The following is a 20,628-nucleotide window of genomic DNA, read 5'->3' on the forward strand; positions in this document are numbered from 1 at the left end:
TTATTATTGTTTGCTGATGGCTGGGCAAAGTATTCAGCAGGGGTTAGGCTGAGACATGGAAATAATGGAGTGGGCAAGGAGTTCTGATCCACAGGTGCCTCTATCTGCTGCTGCACTCCTTGTAATCACTTTTGAAAGCCTGGAAAGTTCTATCATGGGATAAGTGAGGTTTTCCTGACTCCATTCCTGCAGTGAGGAGGCACCACAACCTCAGTTCTCTGTTGATTGAAGACTTTCTCCTACTTTGCATTGCAAATTTACGTATGACTAATTCAAACCCACTGGCTTTTTCCTACTTTTTTTCCTCTCCAGTTTTCCCTTTCACTGAAATAATGTTTGCTTCTCCCGGGCCTTGAGACCAATAAGTTCACTCACAGTGAACAGGTTTTTCTTGGAGCTTCACTAAACTGTAGCTGTTGTGTTGGGTGGAATTAAATTTAAAACATTTATGATAAATCGCAATTCATAAAGTTTTTCCTAATTTCCATGTACCTCTGGTTTCTCTACTTCTGTCTAGACTTAGTAGATGTATTTGAATTCTGGATTTAGCACCTGGCTAAATCCTACTAAAATCCTTCAAAAAGTTTCACCCCAGTTCATTTAACAAAATAAAAGCCAAGCACAACTAAAAACCATTAGAAAAACATAAAAAGCTCTGATTTATGCTGGATATCAGAGGAAATCATCTTATCCCCTCTGATATGCAATCTATGAATGCAGAAAATTTTGGCTGACTCATGAGAGTCCCAGAATGGCACTAGATGTTGACAGATATATTAAGAAGAGCTAAGCAATTTTTTTTGTACCAACGCAGAGGCAGGGGAGATGTGTTCATTCGTTGTTGGTGAAATTACTGAAAGAGCTGCAATAAACTTTGGGTAAACTTTTTACCTTCCCTAATCACGGGCTTACCTGGGTCACAAGCATTAGTCATGGGTATTCATTGCAAACTGCAAGCTCATAAAAGACAGCATATGGCAGCCCCAAATTTCTTGCTATATAAAGTTAAATTCACAGTAATAACATCTGTGCAGAATTTAGAGCCCCACCAATTAAAGCGAGGTCAATGTGCCGAGGCAGAGATTGATGGCATTCTGCAAATCTTAAACGACAAGTTAAATTGGTATAAAATAAACAAACAACTTTATTTCTTATTAAAGAGCAGACAAGTGGGGTGAGAATGCTGAGTGCTCAGTAATGAGGGCCAAGAGGAGCAGGGCAATGCTGCGGGTTGGAACTGAGCAGTGAGGGGTGCACATGGAGCAGGCTCTTGATGCCTTTTTCTTGCTGGTGTAACACAAATAACAAATAAATAACAAATAAAAACTGCTGGGCAGGACCCTGAAACCCCAACCTGTGAAACTCAGGCTAAAAAGTATTGAAGGAAGAAGGGGAAGACACATGAGGAGTGGATGAGGCCACTTGTTCTGTTCAGCTGGAGAAGAGGAGACTCATCCTGCTCTGCACCTTCTTCAGGAGGGGCAGGTAACAGCTCAATTCTGGGTATAGGCAGGAGCACCTCCATCCTAACTTAGGTTCTAGATTGTTTGTTTTTTCTTAAATGGGAGATGTAACTTTTCTAAAGTGGTTTCTGCCTTAATTTTTCAGTGAGTGATGCATTTTTTGCAGGAAGAAAGAGTTAAATTGCGAGTGGTGACTAAAATCGCCATAATTGGGCTGACCCCACCACGGAGCTCTTTCCTTTGTCTGTTGTGTTGCACTTGAAGTTTAGGAAATCCTTGTCAATAAAAACAAAAGTACTGGAGAAAACTTCCCCTTTCAAAGGTGGAATTCATCCAAATCTGCAAGTAAAACTTAAAGGTTTTAAACTGAGGTGAATTGAAAAAGATGAAATTATGCCTCCACCTGAAGCTTGGGTGGGTTCTGTCCTTTTAGTGCAGTGTGACCTTCAGGTCATTATCCAAAGAGATTCAGCTCAGACTTTCCCAATTCACAGCCAGGATTTTTGCTCATGGTTTTCCACAATGCTGCACATGAACGTCTGAAGCAACATTTCCAACTCTACAGCAGGGTAAAGGGAATGGGAAGGAAGGGGAATTTATGCTTTGCTCAGCTGTGAAGCTGGAGACAAGGAAACTTGTGCTTGTTTGGGTTTTTTTCCCATGCAGTGAGAAAAACATGCAAATGAAGTGTGAAAGAGAAATTATTCTGAAAGCAGACAGGAGTAGCATCACTGGAAGAACAGGGCCATCAAGAGAATCCCAAATCCAGGGCACAAGTGAGAGAAATCACAGAAAACTGGTACTGACACCACCTCATTGATGGGCAAAGGTGATATTTCAAAGGGAATAATCAATGGAAAATAGACCTTTCCTTTTTTTTTTTTTTTAATTCTATGGAGATAATTTGGAGTAGGATGGGTGAAGAAAGCTATTATAAAATTCAAAAAACCTGCTACATCACCATTTCTCGACAGCCAAATCCTCCTCTTGTGTGTGTCCAATCAGGCCAACCTAAATCATCTACTCTTGATTTAGTCATAGATTTTTCTGTTTCCAAAGCAGGAAAAAGGCTGAAATACCTTGTTGGAAGGAGAAGTTGGGCAAGGGAAATATGTTCTGCTGACCAAAAAATGAAACCATGTGTGAACAAAGAAAATGCTGTACTGGTTATCTTTAAATCGATGTATTTATCAGCACTACTTTTTTACCAAGGGTTTTCCTGGCAAGCTCTTTGTTATCATAAAGGAAACTCACGGCTGGCAACTCTTTGTGGTGGTCATTCACTAAAAATGAGAATTTAGTATCTTCTGGCACTGTATCAATCTCCACTAGAGCCTTATGTATAAACTAACTCTGAATATTGACTCAAAGTTTGGAACAGTGAGTGCATTTCTTAGCTTAGAGATGAGCCTGATCTCTTTTTCCTCCTGTAAGGAATAATAATGTCTTACTTAGAAGAACCTGTAATGTTTCTGGCCTGCACTCAGTTTCTTGTACAGCTGAAACACTGGATTTTGTTGAGCAAGGAGAGAGATTTTTCTTAGCTTGGGAGTCATCCAGGGAAAAATAGGTATGGGATGGAAGTATGCAGGAAAGGCAATAGGTGATGATGTTCTTTAGACTGCACTTCCCAGCCAAGGTTGTATCATATTTCTTGGATACCAAGGAACTTGGAACTGGGCAGTTATCTGATGGATTTACAGCTTGGAAACGTTTTACCTCAGAAAACCCTAGTGTGCCAAAATCCAGGAGTTTAAAGGAAGTGTCTTTGTTTTCAGAAAGATTCTGCTGGAAGTGGAAGAGCTCAGCTGGTGCTCAGGCCCCCAGGGCATGGCCCCAGATCCTGCCAGGACTGGGGCAGCCTCCTCTGTGAGGACATTCTGCCTACAGGGCTCCTCCTTTTACTCATCCCTGCAGCAATTTTGGTGGCAGAATTGCCCCAGATCCAAGCAACAAGGTAGACCTGGAAGCCCATGGGTAATTTGGGACACAACCAATGTCCCTTGTGCTGTCCCCATTGCTCTTGAACAGCTCAGCCCCAAAAAGGAGCTTGCAGTGCTCAGCTCTTGCTCTATTGTGTCTCTAAACAAGGGTTTTCAGCCTTAGATGCTTTGGGACAAGCTTTGAAAAATTCTAAATTTTGATTTGTAATTAAAAAAACCCCTCAAACCCACCCTAGCAACTTTCAAATTGAAGCAACCACAAAAAAAAAAAGGAATTTCAGCTAGCTCCAGATGTAATTCACAGGACTTTCCATATTTCATGTTCAGTAAAGAGACCACAGACTTTGGAAAGGTAGAGGTGTTGCCTGTTTGGGTGCAGAAAACAGCAGTTTCATTGATTCCTTTCCATTGTGATGCAGTTTCCATGTAAGTTATTGGTGGCACCTTGTTTCAATCCCAAAGAAAATGGTGTTTCATTGGATGGTGAAGCCTGTGCTATGTTTGTTTGCTGGGTATTAATTAGTTATTTCTCATAAGGGTGTTGTTTTAGAGGAGACAATGTTTGCCAAGGTGGTGTTGAACCAGCAAATCCTAATGCTAAGGTTCTAAATCTGAAAATTTCATGTGAAAATGTTAATTATGAGTCAATTTTGGGGTTTTTTTTCCCAAGGTGTCCGTATTGAGCCATATACCAGGAGCTGAGAGGAGCCTGGCCAGCACCACACATGATCAGAAATAGAAATCCTGAGCTCAGCCAGGAGTGATGGAAGAGTTTTGGCTGGATGGTGCACAAAAAGCTTTGTGCACTCACAGGTTGGTGGTGGGAAAGTTTGCCAAAGCAAAAATAATGACCCCCCCTCAAAAGTGCTCTCATGGTTATGCTGGGGATTTGATTGGTTTTGCTGTTTCTTTTTTAATTCTGGAAAAAAGGGATTGAAGGCTTTCCAGGCTATTATTAATAACGATTATAACATAATAATTCTATCTGCAATTTTATGCATAATTTAATATACAATATTATTTTATACATGCACAATATTATTTTATACATGCACAATACTATTTCATAGTGTACATAGATGTAATCATGTCACAGTGCCCTGTTCAGGAGATGCATTCCTGGCTCCCAAACTCCTCAAAATTAGTTCAACCTGTGTGGCCCTGAGAAGAATGGCAGACAGGCATATTTTTTATTGCTGATTCCAACTCTCATAAATTCTTAACTTGCTTAGAACTCGCCAGATTAAATGAAAAGTTACTGTAATTAGGGATTTATTAAAACATGGATCCTTGACCCAACAGAATATAATAACTCATTTGTTTCAAATAAGGCCTCTTTAATTGTTCCATCATTGGCCTGAGCAGCCCATGCAGTGCAGAGTCACGTGTGTTCTCCAAATCCACTTGCAAAATGCTCTGTGAAATTTTTGATCCCCATACCACTCTATAGGCAGAAGCCCCTAAAATAAAAATATGTCATTTTAATTAAAAATTCAAGTGCTGAAAGCCCTTACTATTCTGCACTACGAAGCAAAGTCTATGAAAATGCTCTTTCTATGTGAAAGGTTTTATTTTAACTTTTTTGTGGAGAACCTTCCTTCTCTGTGTCTTCAAAACCAATAGTTATTGATTTACAATCTTATGAAAGAGGACTGTAAAATCTTGTACCCTGGAACTATAAATAGATATTTTTAAAAGATATGAAAATTGCTCCCAAATCAGGTCTATATAAGGCACTAATCAGCAGAGAGCCACTTTGCAGGGGAATATAAACTGCAGAAAATAATTCCCATTGAAAATGCAAAGAAATCTGAGACTACACACAAACAATGCAGCCAGAATTAAGGAATTACCCATTCCTCCTCCCCATCCTTGAAATAAGCCTTCTCTTTTTTTTTAATTGGTTGGCTGTAGAAAGCATATTGCTATATTTGGGTCCTGTTTCCCTGTATCAGAATAGTCCTACAAGGAATTCCCAGTAAAACAGCATTGCAGTTCTGCAGTATATTAAAAAAAAAAACATTGGAAAGTGTTATCCAATGGGCAGATGTTAACTTAAAGTGCACATTGTTTGGAAAAGGAGTTAATTAACAAGTTATTAATTGGATAGAAAGTCTGAAACTGTTGTACTTCTAGCAAATACATAATTTTCTTCAAGTATTATTAAAGCGTTTTTGTTGTACCTATTAAAGATTCTTGTCTCTAAGTTAATTTCATTATGCTAATAAGCTATCATCGTTACAGAACCTAAGCTTTGATCCATGTTAATTGTCGTGATCTTCAAAGACAAAGTCACCACTTACTTTAAATGAATTTTACATCTTTTTAAAGAATCACACGGAAATTAGGGGAAGTAATTAATTTTTTATTATGTGTCTCAATATTTTTAAGGGAGGAAGTCAATGGTATTGGCTAGAATTCATTTTAACATTTAACTAGGGAAAACAGCATGAGGCAAAAAAACGTTCAGATGCAAAAGATTAAAGAAAATTTGAAACTGGGACCTAATTTGTCTTGATAAACTTTGGTGTTTAATATGCTTCTTTTGTTCTCAGTGTGAAACTGCAGGGTTTTGATTTGTAAAAACTTTTTGAAGAATTAATTCTTTCTAATTTTTATTCCTTTCTTTTCTTTCCTTGTACTCAAAGACAGTGGAGTTGACCTTCAAACCATAACACTTTTAAATATCTGTGAATATACAAGGTTAAATCTATTAGTGGTCTGAGATTAGCTGTTCTGCACTTGCAAAGTGTGTACCTTCTGCAGCAAATTTTATCTTCTGGTGAATGATAACGAGCTTACATCCACCCTACAAGTTTTCAACAAATAATGGGATATGTGTTGTAAGTGATCTATTCCTCTTTCCTTTAAGTGTTGGTTATTTTAACCCTTTGATGTAACACAAAGCTCAGTTCTGAGCCTGTAAGGTATTTTTCTTGTTGAGATCAGGACCTAAATGTTTGCTCTGTCATCACTGCTGGGATTGAAAATTGGCAGTTCTCCTTTGGCTTTTACAGACCTATTTTGCAAAAAAAGTGGAAATAAGAATATAAAGGAAATATGTGTAAGAAAAGAAAAGCAACAAAAGTGGGAAGGTTGTGCTGTGTTTTCCTGACAGGATTCACTGTTTAAAGCCCTGCTCTCTGTCGTATTTGCACAGTACAAGATTCCCGTTGCACTAGAATGAGAAATGGTGCCTTTTTAAAAGGCAGCAGACAAAAGTAATTTTAGGATGGCAGCAGCAATTGAAAGAACAGCCAGATTTACCCTCTTCCTCCTCCCTGGTTAGCAGCACATAAGTGTTGAAAATGCAAGAAACCCTCAAGTTTGAGCTGAACCTCAGATTTCCGCAGCAGACAGGTGGTGAGCTCGGCACCAGGATTTTCCAACATTAATGCTGAACTCATTTAGACTAACCCCAGGCTTGAGTGACCCTCATCTGGATTTAACCTCTGCCCTGTCAATCCACAGACATACTTTCAGATCTCAACATCAATTTTGCAGTTTTTTATTTTTTTTTTTTTAGCATAGCTGACTTTAATCATTAAGCAGCTTTCATAACTGGAGCATATACATGTGCTGCTCAGTGCTCTTTGGTTTGTAATCTCAGGTTCTGCCCAAATAATCCCCAGCATCTGAGTGAATTGAGCTGAAGTTCAAAATTCTTTGATTGAGAGTGCAGTGATGATTTGGCTCTGCTGCTTTTCTCGTTTTGTAGCAGGAGTTTTAGTGTGCTAAAAGGACAGATGTGTTGTTCATTATCATTATTATTAGTAGTAGTAGTATTAAGGTTTGGCTCATTGGTCTTGGAGGTCTTTTCCAAACTAAATGATTCTGTGATTCTCTTATTTTAATATTTGGGCATTTGTTCCAGTAAAGAATTTTTTATGAAGCAAGTTTTTCTTTGTTTATTTTATTTTGTATTTTGGTTTCTAGATGTCAGTTTTGATTAAGTTCTGTTATAAAAATATTTATATTTTTTCTGTTTTGATGCTCTTTTGAAACACCTTAGGTTATAGTGGATATAAGGCATGGCATGAAGGCATAACCCACCCTGCTGTACAGAGAACCAAGAGTTTCCTCACCATTTTAATAAATCCAAGGAAGGTAGTGGCTCCCAAGCTATCCTCCCCTCGCCTGAGCAACTGAAAGGTGCAATTCTGCCTATCACATCTTTTCTTAATAAACATAACAGCCCATAAATGTTTATGTAAATACACAGTTTAAAAGGACTCATCCCAGCAGCACTGTGCTTGTCAAGTGAGTCATTTTTTCACCTGGCAGGATGATGTTGTAAGGCTCAGTTGTCTTAACTAATCCTGGCTAAAAAGCAAAATTCTGTTTTGTAAGAAAATTCCTGGCCAGCTCTAATCTTAACCTCTTGCATGTCTGTAGCTTCTAAATCGATGTCACAGTTGTAATAGCTTTGAAAACCCATATGTTTGTAAACTAAATAAACCTTGATATTCAAAGGAGATGAAGACAAGAATTACATCTCTTGGCAGTGGTGCTCTGAGCTCCGTTTCAGCTCGTGTTGGCTCCTCATTTTTATGCCCGTGCACCACGCCAAATCTGCCTTATCTATGCAAACATATTAACACTGGCTGTTTGCTAAGGCTGTGATGCATCAGCCTCTTATCTGCAGTTCTGACCCTAATGTTACATAATAACTCGGGATCGGTATTTCTTGATAGTTCACTGGGACCGCCTTCGCTTTCTCAACTCCTCACTCTCCTACCCACTGACTAAATCAGCTCCTGGCTGCTCTCTGCCAGCTCAGGCACACAGGCTGCCAAATAGCTTCCTGCTCAAAGGTCTCTGTATCCTCTCTGTGCCATGGGCCATCACCCTGCAGCTCCAGTGGTTTTTTTTCCCCAGGTAATTCTCCCCATTGTGTTGAACTTACATGGTTTGGCTTTAGGGATTCAGCCCCAGATCTTCCCAAAGTTGCCCCAAACCTCTGCTCATCCTATTTTCTGTCATTAGCCATGCTTTAATATCTTCTTAAAACAAATGGGTGTTCTATTAACGTGTGAAAAAATTCTGCACTAAACATAATAAAAAATGCCACCCTAAATACCATATATGAATACTGATAAGCGTTCCTAATACTGCCTACTAAGACTATTAATGCCAAAAGAAGAAAATAAATATTTGTCATCAGTTCTATCTGGCCAAAAGTCTTCCTTTAGGAATAGAATAACATATTCCTTTGCAGTATATAATTGCTTTAATTATCTTTTGGCCTATCCACAAAATCTTGGTTCCATCTCTCTCCCCACAGCGTCCGAAAGAGTATGCAAATTCTGTTCATTCCAGCTCTCAAAATAATAATAATAATTAAAAAAAAAAAAAAAAAGCCTGAAAAGAATCTCCTTTAGCCATTTAGGAAAGGCTCAGGAAACTTTCCTAAGCATGGCTGTGGCGTATGCCAAGAACTTTCTTATTTGTGGAAGATGTTCCCAAGCTCTTTGCTATTGTTCCGAGGTCCTGCCCTTGCCCAGTCTGGCTTCTCAGCATTCCTACAACAGCTCTGTTCATCCCCCATCCCATCTCCAGTGTGGAGCCTGCAAACATGGGAAACTGAGTCAAGCCCTTTAAACCTTCCAGACTCGGTTAGGAAGCCAAAAGAACGAAATGTAGGAGGTTTTAGGGTCTCTCTCCTCTTAATGAGGAGTTTGCAATATCCAAGAGCTTCTATCGCTTCTCACGGCTGTAAATGTCTGGTTAACAACCTCCAAGAAAACTCAGGAAAGCCAAAGGGTGGAGGGCTTTGGGAGGCTGGCTCTCCCAAAATTTCTGTTTCCAACCCACCCTTTGTCTGATATCACTGAAAAGAGCCCCAGAACCCTGGACATGACAGGCAATGGGCCTGCATGGCATTTAGGACTGGTCTCTAATGCAAAATGTTCATACTGCAGCTTCTCAATTCTTTCTCCTCTTTCCTCCCTGGCTATTAAAAATTCCACTTTTAATGCAAAGCAGAGCTGGAGTTCTGTGACCACCCTACAAGCACAACATTCTGTAACTCAGTTATAGGAAATCATTCCCTTTAAACGAGACACTGAGGACATGATCCAAAACAGGATTTCCAGTATTCCATGACCTAGATGACAGCTGGATTGACCTGCCTATATTATGCTCAAAAGTAAAATGGAAAATGATCCAATTTTCCAATGTGTTAGTGACAAAATATGAGTGAAATGAAGTCAAAGAGCAGCCTCTGATGCTCAGTGGAGGTGGCCTTTATGTTGGACAGATTCGTGCATAATTCCAAGCACCTGGAGCTTAGAACTTTTCATCTTGAAGACTTTGGTTGGTGACTGGGTATTACTCCCTTTTTTATCTCTCAGAGAAGTCAATGGTGCTCTCAGAAAAGCCCTTTGATTTCCCTGTTTTCCAGAGCAGTTGATTATGAAAACGAAGCTTGACTCAAGACTTGCTGTGGGAATGGTATTCAAGCACTGGTTAAGTGCCAGAATGTGTTGGGAAGGAAGAGTTTCCAGAAAAATATCACCCTGATTAAAACCTGATTTGACTGAGTTTTCTCTATGCAAAGGGTTACCAGAATAGTAAGACAACGTTGCTAGTCAGATTTTCCTTCCCTTACTTGATCATTACCAGTGATGGTTTTATTGCTGCTTTTTGAATGATTATTGTAACAACAACTCATCCACGAGCTGCTTAGGTACTGCTTGCCTCACTCCTCACATGATATGTTGAAAGTCTTGTTGATGCCTGTCCTTGTTTGGCAATTTTTCCACAATGCCCTTTTATTCTTTATAATATGTTTAATTGGATATATGAGGAAAAGATGGGAAGAAAGCCATAATACCAATGGGATTTTTGCTCCTTACATTATGCTCTTCATGAAGCCACCCTTGTGACTATTAACAGAAAGCAGCCCGTCAAAGGACAAAATTAAATCAGCAGACAGCAGAAGACAATAAAAAATGCTATTTTCATAATTGAAGGGATTACACATTTTTATTTCTTTTTTAAGGCCGTTTGTGAAGTTCATATGTTTGGTTCTTTTCAAAAGACAATAAATACTGTGGGCAGACCATATTTGATAGTGGTTGAGTAAGATCTTTAAAAATGGCCATGGCCATGCTACCACTCTGTAAATATTGACTGAACAAACACCCACCATGGGATTTCTGTGAAACACAACTTCTTTTTTGTTCTCTCTTAGCCATGGATGTGGTTAAAACACCCTACTGTATTCTGAGAGTGCTGTCCTGCTCTTGGTAGGAGATCACAAGATGTTGGGGTTAACTGTCAGATGCTTTGCTCTTCTAAAGACCTTTGCCTTTTAACTAAATGCTTGCTTATCTTTCTAATTTAACATAGTCCCACATTCTTTTTGTAGTAATTTTGGACTATCTGATAACATATAATGGAAAACATGTTTATGTCTTCCACTAGTTCTTGTTGCATATTTCAAATGCTTAGAACAACAATTTTCAGAAGCTTTCATTAAGGTTAATTTAAAAACTACATTAAATACAAACAGATTTTCTCACAAACAAAATGCAATGTGTACTTAACAGACTTCTGTATGTTATATTTGATAAACTACCTCATATAAATGCAAATTCTGACTTTCTGCCAGAACAAGGTGGTACAGAAAATATTTCTATTAAACAAATAATGCTGGGAGAGCAAACTTCAAGTTACGGTATGTTACACTGAGAAAGCAGAATTTTTTTTTTTCACTGAGGTCAGATATGCATTTATTTTATTTGCTCTGAGTACTTTGCTACTTCTACACTAAAGATGATGTAGCACAGCTCTGTATAAAAGGCAGGTACATGTATACATAGGATAAATATCCATTTTTAGCCCATTTCTTTGTTAGTGTTCTACACAGGTATTGTTGGTTCATTTTGCTTTACAGAACAGCGGAATGGGACGATGTCATGCTCTGAGCTTAGCGCCAAGACCGAGCCAGAAGGGTTGGGAAGAGGAGGAGCAACCCTCACACCTGGAATTGTGAGGTATGGTCTGCACACAGAGCTCCGTGCGCGCTCTCATCGCGCTGCCGCTGGATAACGTTCACTTGGTAAAGGAGCGTGAAAAATAAAGCTGCCAGAGGCCACTAAAGAGCATATGATGGAAACAAACTGAGTCACCAGCAGTGGGGCTGACACTGTTGGTGGAAACTGGGACACCCGCGTGAGCCATTGTTCGCTGCACCTCGTCTGGTTTATGTAGCTGGCTGAGTTGAAAGCTGGATCGGCGCTAACCTTCGGCTTGGAGGGGGATTGGTGCCATGTGGTTTCAATTGTCCATGGATGCTTTCAGCCCCTACTGACAGTAACGAGCTGTCCTCCAGGTCCTCCCACAGCCGTGGTGTTGTCCCAGCTCACCCTGACGGGGCTGTGGTGAGCACTGCTTCCTGATGTGGTCCCTTTCAGCGGGAGCTGCTCTGCAGTCTGCTGCGAGAGAGGGTTTATTCACTCTTCCCTCTGTCCCAGTAGCAGCAGCAGCTGCTGAGAAGTTTTCCCTGAATACATTTTGCTGTGCAAAAGGGATTTTTTTTCCTTTTTGAGCTGGTTCCTTTCCTGACTTGGTCTGACACTACCTTTGGTGCAATTGTGGGAATATCTGAGGCTGTGAGTTGCTCTTTTCATTTGGAGGTTGGGCAGAGTGAGGCTCATACTGGTTTCACCACCTATTTCCTGGTGCACACAGCTCTTCTCTGGGAGTGTTTTTTGTGGACATGGGGATGATGAGACCCACAAAAATATTGAGTGATCACTTCAACCACCACCAAATTACAGCCATGCCTGAGGCAAACTGCAACAGCTTTGTGACAGTGTCACCATGCTATCTTTGTGACAGAGATGGAGATAATGAGAATTAATTAATCAGTCTTTGATTAGAAAAAAGAGGAGGGGGGAAATCCTTGTGCTGTGATTCCACTACAATAATGCATGAAACTGGTGAGGTTTTTGTTTGATGTTACTTCTTAAATGTAGGGCAGGCTTTTGTAACGCAGAGCTCAGGGTTTCATGGCTGCTGCCTTGGTTACCCATCACTGATGGATCACAGGGGCAAGAGATCCTCACTTTATAGAAAAACACATGCTCAAAACTAACACCACGAGACTATGGAGATGTTTTTACTCTCATGGTGCAAAAAATCTCTTTTATTCAAAGATCTTGCATGTCCCAGGTACAACCTTGTTGGTTGGAGTCAACCCTGCCTTCTTTACAGTCCCGGGGGTGAAATTTTGTCTTGTACTCTTTAGACTGATGGCTAAACCTTAGAAATTGATCTCTTATGATAAAACATGAACTACATGGTGCCAGTGTCTGACAGGAATTACAATTATCTAAGTAGATTCATTTGTATCCCTTTCACAGCAGCTTTTCTCTGGGCACAAGATTTTTCTGTGGGGCATGGGAAGAACTAAATTAATCTTATAAAGAGGAAGGGGTTTACACTGAAATCGATAGTTACAGAATTAACTGGGTAAATGACTTTTTCTTAATTCTTTCTCTTCTCAGAAGATGAAGTTTTGATGGGTACACAAATCCAATGGCTGCCAAAAAGCTGATATCACATGAAATATTTCATCTCAGCTGTGCTGAGCAAGTCTAGACTTTGGTATTAGTGAAAACTGAGAGTGTAAAAAATGTCAGTGTTGAAGCAGGGAAAAATGCCCTATTCTGGTTATTAACTATGAGTAACTAATGAAGTAATGTTTTCAACAAATGTTGTCACTTCAGAAAGAGCTACATGGCTCTCCTGGGCAGTTTTAAGGATAAGCAAAATATGCAGTTTTAAGCTTGCATTTAGATAATTCACAAACACAGGGTGCTTGTATTATTTCAAAGAAGCAAAGCAGTGGATTGAACAGGCACAAGCAGTAGGTGTGTCACTATTGAAATTTTTGAAGCAGGCTCAGTGGCTGGTTTGATCTGCAAACCCCAATTCCCAAGCCAAGTTCATTTCCCTTTGTGTACCTTCAGTGGCCACTGCTCTCAGATTTTCACTTTCAGCCAGGTGGAAACACTCTTAAAATTTTTTCTCACCACCAAGCCTTTAGCTTAACTTCAGCTGTTCTTCAGCTGCATTTAGGGGATTCAACCCCAAAGATGCTGCAGGTTTCCCAGCCCAGCCATAGCACTTCTGTGTAATGACAGTGGTAAAACCCTCTCACATGCAGTTCCCAGAAATGAATTGTACCAAGACATCTATAAAAGCTGCAGCATCCCTGTAAAGAGCACATAATGTCATCATTTTTCAGTGGGTATCTTCTCTAAAGGCAAATAATCACTTTTCCTATTAATGGTTGGACTGAAGCTTTTCTCTTCATTCTGATTTCAGCAAAGGTTAGGGGTAGAACATTTAACATGCATATGGGGATGCTACAGGGTGACTCATGTGGCTTCCCACTGCAAATGGTGAAGGCAATACAGTACCTAGGAATTTTTTTTCACCTCTCTATCCTGGGGACTATTTTCATTTTTCCTTTTCCCCTTCACTCATTACTCCAGAAATTTTTACATGGGCATACAGTGACGGGGGGGGGGGGACAAGGGGGAAGAGTTTTAAACTAAAAGAGGGGAGATGTAGGTTTGGTGCTTGGAGGATGGTTTTTTTTCTCAAAGGTTTGTGAGGCCCTGGCCCAGCTTACCCAGAGAAGCTGTGGCTGTCCCTGGATCCCAGGCAGTGTCCAAGGCCAGGTTGGATGGGGCTTGGAGCAGCCTGGGGTAGTGGAAGGTGTCCCTGCCCTTGGCAAGGGGATGGAATGAGATGCTCTTGGACACCTCTTCCACCCCAAGCCTTTCAAGGCTTCTTCTGTGATTTTATGAAATTTAGTTCATCCTCTAAAGATGTTTTGTCTCCTACCAGCTTCTAAGACTCCTCTCTGCTGGGCACAAACCATGGTAGCACCAGCTCCTGGCTTATATCAGGTTCAGGGAATAATTTATACCAAAACCAGTGTCATCATTGGAGTGCCCTTTCTCAAAGTGCTATTAACCACCTTTATTCAGAGATACCATAGATTAATGCTGCTTTGATGAGGAAAGGAAATATTCCAGCAGCAAACCTTTCAACCACATGCTCTCAGTTTAATTTTGCCAAAGTCAATCTAACCTGTGGACCCACAGAGTTACAGAAACTTTAATTATAAATACACAGATGTTAATGCCAGCTATCAGCCTGCTCCAGGACCATCATGTTTAACTGCATATACTGTGTGCTAAACCACTGTAGGACAGATGTTCTGCTCAGGGGAATCCAGATGTAGCATCAACACCTGGCTTGTCCCTGGCTCCCATGGTGGGTACTTGGATTAACATCTGAGACACCCACGACAAACCTGTCCCTCATTCTGAATATGCCTTTTGCACTTGGGGACTCCCTCCTGGATTTCTTTTACTTGTCCACATAGGAATGTTGAACCCTGGCACCTAAATCCCAGGTCAGTGTTAAAAATTTGAATTCCAAGCTGTCCCTTTGTGGTGTCTACTTGCAGATACCAGGCCACTGTTGCAAACTCTTTTCTTAGTTGTTTCCAAGGAGCAATCAGAATCAGAGTCCTGAAAACTCCAGATTTTATGATGGATGTTTCTCTCTAATTTGTCACTGGCCTCTAATTTGTCTGATTTGTCATTGGCCTCAATCAGCAGCAAGCTCCTGTGTCAGATGCAGCTTGTATCCATCTAGGAATTGTATGGGAGAACCTTCCCTGACATGAGGACCAAGGGCCAAGTTTAATTCTCTTTATGCTACATGTTAGCAACTCACAAAGTTGGGACCACTGGGAACATTTAAATGCATTTAGTTATTTCCAGGCTCATTATTTCACTATAAAGCTTTGCTTTTAATACCTTCTATCCTGTCCAGTAAATTCACTGGTGTACAAGTTCTGATCTCAAACCAAAGTTTTAATTTACTGATTTTTTTTTTCTGTTAAAAAATATGATTCTGCTTTTCATTGCCCTGTGCTTTAAAAAATTACTTGTGTGTACTCCTTGCTACGATTTAGGGTATTTATGAATGGTTCTACATAAAAGGAATGAAAATAACTAATTATAATAATACCACTAAAAGCCATGGCTGGCTAGAAAGTGGAAATCCCTGCCCATTACATATTTTCTGGTTTTAGAAAAGAAATTAATCCAACTCTTGGATGAAAATTGAAAACCACAACATTTTTCATAAGAAAGGATTTCCAAAAATATCATATTTTTAGAAATTCACAATTTAAGTTGCTGATAAAACTGAAATTGATTTGAAAAATTCAAGCAGTTAAAAAGAAAGCTGAATTTTAGTGACATAGAGAGAAAACTCTTCAAGCCAAATACTGTTTTCCTTTTCATGGAGAGGACATTTTCTATTAGAAAAGTAATTTTGACAGAAAAGTCCTGATATGGTCAACTAATTAGAGCATCTGGTGCACCCAGCTGGCCTAAGGTAAGAGCAGCTATGAGCATGGAGCAACATTTGCCCAACCCGTTCCCTCAGCTCCTAGGGAGAAGAGCCATCAGAGCCTCCAAGAAATCATTCCAAACGTCCTTGCCGTGAGCCAGGCCTTGCTCTGGTCCAGTCTGTGGCAAAAAGGAGGACTGGGACATCCCTATGGATGAGGAAACATTTTTCCTGCTAGCATCCAGCAGAGAGATATCAACCACATAGTTTGTCTTCAGGATTCAGCAAGAGGTGAGACCAAGAGCTGTTCAACACCAGAAACACAGAGGCCAACCCTGACCCTGTGATGTCCTGAGCTCTCTGGAGAAGGCCAGCCAGTGCCAGTGAGGCATAAATCCCTTCCAGGCATCCTGGTTTCTGCCTTGAGCCTCTAGAAACAAATGTAAGAGAGAATTTTCTACTGAAAAGAAAATATTTTAATTTACTTTATTATTTTTCTTTTGTTTCTTTTCTTTTCTCTTCTCTTCTCTTCTCTTCTCTTCTCTTCTCTTCTCTTTTCGTCTCATCTCGTCTCATCCCTTTCCTTTCCTTTCCTTTCCTTTCCTTTCCTTTCCTTTCCTTTCCTTTCCTTTCCTTTCCTTTCCTTTCCTTTCCTTTCCTTTCCTTTCCTTTCCTTTCCTTTCCTTTCCTTTCCTTTCCTTTCCTTTCCTTTCCTTTCCTTTCCTTTCCTTTCCTTTCCTTTCCTTTCCTTTCCTTTCCACTATAGAATAGTAGAATGGTTTGAGTTCAAAGGGGCATTAAAGATTATTTCATTACAAACCCTGCCATGGGACATAGACATCTTCCACTACCCCAGGCTGCTCCAAGCCCTGCCCAGCCTGGTCTTGGACACTTCCAGGGATGGCATAGCCACAGTTTCTCTGGGCACCCTGTGCCAGGGCCTCCCCACCCTCACATGCAAGAATTCCTTCCTAATATCCAGTCTAAACCTAGTCTCTGTCAGTTTGAAGCCATTCCCCTTGTCCTGTCACTCCAGGCCCTCGTAAATTGTTTCCCCCCATCTTTCTTGCAGGTCACCATCAGGTACTGGAAGGACACAATTAGATCACCCCAAAGCCTTCCATGTTTTGGGGGGATATTTTGATGGGAAAAATTTTGGTTTTATCACTCTTGGTAAACTTTGTCACTTTGGCTTTTTTTTTTTTTTTTTTTTTTTTGGCAAATGTTAAAAATTTGTGGAGCCATACAAAAAAAATAAAAGTTAACAAGATGGGATCAGCAGGGGTACTCGGTCACTCTCACAGCTCATAATCTCATTTGTGGATTGGTCAAGCCCCATCTCCTGCAGCCTCTGAGGCTGCTGTTCTCTTCCATCCCTTATCCCCATGCTCTTGTGGGTCAACTGTGGGACAGTTCACACTGCAGGTCCCTTTATCAGGCTTCTCCCAAAACACATTAATTTCCAGATTATATCCATTCATATTTGGGTTAATTACAAATCTTCTCCCCACTTCTTTTAACCCCACTGGTTTATCCATCAACAGAAATTGCATCTCAACCTTTGATTTATCAGGCTGAGCTTGCCCAGCTCCTTTAATCTCCTCTGACAACACCTACAGGCTCTCCTCTGCTCACCTACAAGTCCCTCTTTGCAGATGCTCTCATCAGAATTAATCTGAACTGATACCAGGTTAACCTGACACATGCTACCTTCCAGAAACCCATATGGCAACACTGCTCATTTTGTACTTTCTTCCACATCCATAGATTTTTTTCCTTCTTTCTGTTCTCATGCCCAGTCTTAAACACCATTTTTCCACCTGGTTGGCTTGAACTTGAGACAGTCTTTTCTCTTCCCCATATGTACCTCTGTAAATCCCCATAGGAAATGCCCCATGGTGAATTTCAATTTACTCCATTTCTCTAAATTTCACACAGTTTCTAGTCCAAGAACAAGTTTGTCATAATGAATTAATCTGTTATAGAGACGGACAAATACATATGAGAAAATGCACATCTATATACACAGAGAAATAAAATACATATAAAAATATATTGTTTACATGTAAGTATATCAATTTTTGAGAAGGGAAGGCTTATAGAAAGATATATATATATATATATATAACAAAATATCAAAAAATATGAACAAATTTTAGTTTTCATCACATTTCTGGGTGTGATTTGGGACTTAATACTATCAGAGTAGAGGGAGAATTTGTCGATTCAATTTTTCATGGTACCTAAATGGGAACAAGGTGCAAAACAGGAGATGGGATTAATGATTCTTGGAAAGTGACCCTATCCACTGAAAGGAAGACACTGTTCTGAGTCACACTTGTTTAGTCAAGACTTGCTGTAGTCCTGCAATAATGAGTTTCACAAAGCCACTTTTTGCATAGTTAAGCAAATACACTGTTAATTTGAGAAAATGATAGTCAAAGCTCAATAAACATTGATAGGTACAGCGTGTTATTTAGTCACATAAACTCTTTTTAACAAACTACTTTGAATCAACAGATAAAAATAATTCAAAATTAACTTGCTAGACTCAGCCCCTAAGTGCACGCACAGTTTCCATGGAAGTCAGCATGTTGTAGGGCAGAATTTAGTCTGTGTATTTAATTCATCTTAATCACTATTATTAATTCATAACTACTGTTTCCAGAAATGTATTCAGTTAGTTTTACATTAGTCAAAATCAATTGTATGTGATTTATTTTGATCATTCAAGATTACAGTTTTGATGTATTTGCTCTCATCCTCTATGTCAAGCCAGGGAAAGTGGGAATGCTTTGCTAAGGAAGAGTCACCTTCCATCACCAATTTAGGGTTTATTTCCCTTTATTGGGAGTTCACAAATTCTTTGGAACAATCCTGGTTCTGGTAGGTTTTTACAGTGGGATGATGCAGTGGATAATGAAATGTCCTTGAGGTGTCCAGCTAGACCCATGGTGGTGGTTCCAGGCTGGTGGCCCCAGGTGACACAGGTTCTCTGCTTGTAACTAGACTCAGATATGGGAGAGTTGGCCAAAATCTGGCTCAGCACTATCAAACATGCTTCAAAATTGGCTGGATCTTACTTCATCCAGACCAGCAGCTTTCTGGAGACTGATTTCAAATAAAGGGTTTAGGTTCTTCTGGACGCCCACCAACTTCTGTGCTGCAAGGAACATGATATCCTTGTGCAGACTTGGGGTTTTGGGCAGGCCTGTGATGCTTCAGATATGGAAATTCACTTGGGACAAGTGTTTGGTGCCTTCTGTGATTTCAGAGAGAGCAGTGTGTCAAGTGCCTCTCTAAGAAGGGCCAATTTTGGACACATAAGGGTACAGAACACTTAGAGTTGGAAGAGACCTTAAAAATAATCCAGCTCATGGCCAGGGAACTTTCCCTAGAATTTATCCAGCCTGCAGGAACACTGACTATGACATATCTTACTTTTACAGGTGTCTTTGCTGGAGATTCTCATGGGAATAACTTAAAGAACCAGGCCCTCGGTTTACAAATGTAAGTGGTGCCTCCAGGTTGAAGGAGGGTTTTGTTTGGCTGTTTTTCTTTATCATTACACTGAGACCCACTCAGGCTGTGTCTCCAGTTTGGACTCCCTTGTGCTGGCTGCCAGCTGGAAACACCACTAAGGAATAACCCTGGATGCTGAAGTCCATTCATCTCCAACCCATGATTATACATCTTCTGAAGACTCTCATTACCTTCCCCACATAGCTTTGTCTTTTCTCTCAGTCTTCCCAGTCAAGGATTACCATTTTGCAAAACAAAAGAGCATTCCTATTTTTGTCTCTTTAACGGCATCTCCAGCCAGAGAAAATTCTTTCTGGTGGAGGGAAGAATCCTGGTGCTTAAACCTGGGATCCACTTGAGAGGAACCTCCCTGGCTTTGCATGGCCCAGGGCTGTTGTACAGTGAGCTGGGTTAAGCTGAATTCATAAAGCTTTGGTGGAATTAAAACAGCATGCTCCGTACCAAGATGCCTTCACTTCCTGTGCCTTAATGTTAAATCCTATAGTATTGTGGATCTTAAAGATGATTGAGTTATTTTTAAACCACTGGATGTCTTCCAGTCACTCTATTTCACACTGGATTAATTATGTAAGAATACTGACTTGTTCGTCACTAATGTTACAACTTTTAAAAACAACATGCTGTTTAAATTCAAGCTTGGCAACTCTTGCCTGAATCCCCTCAAATTTATGGCACCACACCCATAGCATAATAAAATCTTTAGTGGTCCTTTGTCTTTTAGCTTGCCTTCTATTTTTTCTCAAGGGTGTTTTATGCTGGAAGATGCATACAAAAGTTGTCCAGATGTTATTTGTATCAGAGCAGAGATTTCGGTCCAGCTATCTGTGGTTGCAAATGTTTATTTTAATGGGTTATTGTGCAATCCTCGCTGTGCGGACCTCAGCGGCCTTATATGTACGTTCTCAGCCATGCCAGCACATTGCTTTTGGAGATTTTTATTTTAGTCCAATCACAGTGGAACTGGTCACTGGGGGGAGCAAAAAATGTAACACCTGTAGGAGCCCTGCAGGGCGGTGTTTTGGCCGAGCTGGGTGCGAAGCTGGTGGGCGTTGGGTGGGAGCAGGGCTGAGACAAAGAGCTCAGCCTGGCCGCCACAGGATGGATGTGCTGGGAGTTTATTTTACCCTAGCTGTTGCAACAAACAGAAGGGTGGGTTTATCAAACATTTTTGGGAGCCTCGTAAAATGCTAAGCGATGTTTCCTTGATGCTGGAGTGAATTGTTTATCTCGTAACTAAAACCATGCCGCGCGCACGCCAGTTAGGGCCGCGGATTTCAGCTCATTAAGAT

The 20,628-nt window shown here is 40.3% G+C and overlaps 1 long non-coding RNA gene across 1 annotated transcript in view; it reads left to right on the forward strand.

Moving 5' to 3' along the window:
• The window catches only part of LOC139593932 (uncharacterized), a 37,730-nt gene that overhangs the window by 9,367 nt on the left and 7,735 nt on the right, over positions 1–20,628 (forward strand). The window contains exons 3-5 of the long non-coding RNA XR_011680440.1: positions 4,077–4,219; positions 11,307–11,406; positions 19,246–19,306. This is a non-coding gene — a long non-coding RNA (uncharacterized lncRNA). The remainder of the gene's footprint in view (positions 1–4,076; positions 4,220–11,306; positions 11,407–19,245; positions 19,307–20,628) is intronic.

The sequence above is a fragment of the Agelaius tricolor genome, unplaced genomic scaffold (genome assembly GCF_023055355.1).
Source record: "Agelaius tricolor isolate 1412-34295 unplaced genomic scaffold, bAgeTri1.0.p SCAF_10, whole genome shotgun sequence".
Classification (NCBI taxonomy): domain Eukaryota; kingdom Metazoa; phylum Chordata; class Aves; order Passeriformes; family Icteridae; genus Agelaius; species Agelaius tricolor.